This window comes from Suricata suricatta, chromosome 12, assembly GCF_006229205.1.
Source record: "Suricata suricatta isolate VVHF042 chromosome 12, meerkat_22Aug2017_6uvM2_HiC, whole genome shotgun sequence".
Classification (NCBI taxonomy): domain Eukaryota; kingdom Metazoa; phylum Chordata; class Mammalia; order Carnivora; family Herpestidae; genus Suricata; species Suricata suricatta.
This window is the reverse complement of record NC_043711.1, coordinates 7685188-7688966: the sequence shown is the minus strand read 5'-3', so window position 1 is coordinate 7688966 and position 3779 is coordinate 7685188.

The window sequence follows — 3779 nt, the reverse complement described above, 5'->3', positions numbered from 1 at the left end:
GACCCCGGGGGACCACTGAGGACTCCAGATAAAGAGACCCCTCTCAGAGCCACCCAAAGATCCTCCCAGCCTCCCCTCTCCACCAGGAGCAGCAAGTCTGCCCCAGGTCGGAAAACTCCACTCCGCCCCCTCTGGGATGGGTATGTCTTTCCCCACTTGTCCTGGCAAAGTCACCGCCTCCCCAGGGGGCAAGCAGATCCCAGACACGGAGCGAGCTCCCCAGGAAAGGAACGGCATGTGCCATGGAAGGTCCCCAAGGCTCTCCCGCTCTGCTGCGGACCTGGTCCGAGGCCTGGCACCCCAGGTTGTCCGTGAGTTCCCGCCACGCTCCTTCTGTCCAAAGGCCCTGTTCGCCCACCCCGTCCAGACCCCCACAGGGAACCTTGGCGCACTTGCCACTCACGGCGCAGGCTATTCTATGCCTCTGGTCTCCAATTACGGGGGGCCCCAGCCACCCCAAGAGGTGTGAAAAGTCAGACTGAATTGGACGACTGGATTATAAAAAGCCCCACGTGGCAGGGCTTCTGCCGAAACAAGGGTCTGGGCCAGGTTGGTCTTACTGTCAGAGGGGCAGCAGGCTGGCTCTCAGAACTCCAGGCTTCCAAACTGCCAGCGAGGGGCTTTGTGCCTGCGCAGGTGCAGGTAGAGAGGGCGCAGGGGGGCAGGGCGGGGGGCAGATCTGGGGCCAGAAGCCAGAGCAGCTTAGGACCCAAGGGAACAGCCCCCACCTCCACGGGGCTCAAACTCAGCTGCCCCGAGGGAGAGGCCAGGGGCCGAAGAAGGGTGCCCACTCCCCACCCCCGACGGCACCCCAGGTTCAGAAACACGCCTGTTATAGGACACGAGCCACTGCACTTGGAAGGACATAGAAGCCTCTGAGTTGGGGCAGTGACGCGCCGGGAGGGGACTTCTGGCAAACTGGGGCGTCGTGCCCCTTCCCAAGGGGGCACCGCTCCCCAGCTCGGCCTCAGGGCATGTGGGCCGGGGGCTGCCAGCCCTTCTAGGTTTCCAGAAGTCCAAAGTCAGACCGTGACGTGCAAACACACGATGAAAACGATATCGGGTCTACTTTATTTTAACCACACGGTGAAGCAAACCCGAGGGCAGGTTGGTCACAACCCCGGCGAGGGGTCACGGCCTTTGCCCTGGGCAAAGTACACCTTTTTGTTCAGGACACCACTTCTGCGCCCCTGACACACTTCTGGGGCAGGTTCAGGAGAAACTATTTGGTTACATTCCTGTTGCATTCTTTAGTCTGGAAGCTTCCCCAGGTCCCAGTCCCTCGCTCCCTGCGCCCATCTACACTGTAACCTGCTGCCAGAGTGGTCTTCAGAAGTGACATTTTATCACGTGGGCCTGCGTGGAAAATGGCAGGGAGCTCTTGATCACAGGGAAAGACTCGGTCATTTGTAAGACATGACTGGGGCCTACCCCAACCCTGTCATCCTCCCTTTAACTCCTGCATTCTTCAGAGAGACTCCTCTGCCCCACACCGGCCTGCTGCCTTCACTCCCCACCTCGGGGACTCCACAAACTGGGAATAACGTTCCCAACACTGGCTATGTCCACATCCTGCCTACTGCGGCCAAGGTGACTGACTGACCATCTCCCAGTCTTGGTTCTGTTCTTCCTTCTATAGAAAGAAAAACCCGAGATGGGCCAAGCCGAGCTGATCGCTCAGACAGACTAAAGACTACATTTCCCAGCCTCCCTTGCAGCTAGGGGTGCCTCTGCAACTGCTTTCTAGCCAGCTTGTGGGAAGTGCCCTTAACAGACACCTGGCCCACCTCTGTCCCTTCCTTTCTCCTGCTGTCTGGAAGCCGGGGTGGCAGCTGGACTCCAGCTGCCACGTCGATCCACGATGACAGGACGTCACCCCAGAAATGGTGGAGCGGGATCAGCCGGAAGGAGCTGGGTCCAAGGACTTCCCGAAGCAAAGCCTCCGCACCACCCCCGGTGGCCCACCCCCGGGACTTGAGCATGAAGGCACAATAAATAAAATGCCATGTTGTTTGAGCCACTGCCACTATGGATGTCTGTTAAGCCTGAATACATTTGAGTCCTGACACCCCCCGCCCCTTTTTCACCGAACCACTCTGCCCTAAAACACGAGCAGGTGCAACAGCGGTGAGTTTCAAAGCCAACTCTCGAGCCCCCAGCCAGGTCACCTGGTAGGGCCCTTTCACCTCTGTTTTTCCACCAATAAGATGGGAACGGTGTCCCTGACCCCCCAGGGCTATTCTAAGTGGTAACACACAGCCAGGGCCACACCTGTCAGGCTAACTGACGCACCCAGTCCAGAAAGTGTCCTCCATCTGGCCTGAGAGATCAGGACACTTCACAGTCACAATAAACAGACACACACCAAAAAGGCTTTTCGGGGGTGTCTGGGTGGCTCAGTTGGTTAAGTGTTCGACTTCAGCTCAGGGTGTGATCTCATGGTTCGTGGGTTCGAGCCCCACATTGGGCTCTGTGCTGACAGCTCAGAGCCTGGAGCCTGCTTCAGATTCTGTGTCTCCCTCTCTCTCTGCCCCTCACTCACTCACTGTCTCTCTGTCTCTGTCTCTCTCTGTCCCAAAAATAAAACATTTTTTAAAACTTTTTAAACAAAGAAAGGCTTTTCGGTTTCTCTTAAGGGCTGTGGCAGATCTGGCAGCCCTGGCTGGGGCTGAGTTCCCCCAGGGCCCCTCCCACTGCCTGCTCCGTTCATTTATCCCTGGGGTCCACAGGCTTCTTCCGTCAAGGGCCAGCAAGTATTTTAGTTTTTGCAAGACACACGAGTGTCAGTTAAATATTCTTACTTCGGTTGTTGGGATTTTCTAATAGACCTTTCAAAGCCGTACAAGGCTCCCTTTAGCTGTTTGAAAAAAGGCCCCAGGCCTGATCTGGTTCACAGACCATAGGCTGTCAATAGACCCTAACTTGTACTATTATCCTTTCCCCAGATGCCCCCAAGGTCAAACATTTGACTCTGTACACACAGGTTAATGCAGAGCTTGGTATACAGTAAATGCTCAATAAATGACCCAAGGCAGCAGCAACTTATGGGCACCACTGCACCGTGAATGTCCTTCCGGTGTTACCAACCTTCGGGGTTGTCACCCCAGCTTGACACCGAACGCCCTAAAGTCTGGGCTCGGGACGCACTCTTCTGTACCCTCTGCCCCTCCCCCAGCTGCAGGGGGCTACCAGAACCGTGACCGGAGGAAGTCACAGGAGCGCCCGACTCCAGGGCAGCTGGCCGTTTTTCACCTTGTTTCCACAGAGGGTTTTCCTCCGGGGTTTCCGCACCCTGGCGTGCCCACCCCCCCAAACCGAAGTTTTAGCCCCTGTCAGAGCCAACGGGGCGGGGAGAGTCCGCAGAAGCAGGCAAACTGACTCGCGCTGACCAAGAAAGAAAAGTGACACAGTCATCTCCAGAAAGGACACCGTGGGCCTGAGGAACCGAGAATCTGCTCTGCCCCCCCCCCCAGCCCTGGCTGCCCCCATCGGGCGGGCCGGGGGGCCGCCCGCCCCCTTTCAGAGGGAGCGCTCCCCACGCGCAAGAAGCCCGAGGCCCTGCCAAAGCCTCCTCAAGGCCTGGGAAGCCTGTGCCTCTGCCCAGGGGAAACAGCCTGGTTTTGGTAGCTGCCACTTAGCCAATGCCATGGACACAGGTCAGGGATGGCAAGAAGCGGTGGGGAGGGCTGTTGTTCACCGTAGGGTGACAGGGACAGGGCCTTCTATGGCTGCCATCTTCCACACAGGGGACGGTGCAGACATCAAGAGACAGGGCTGTA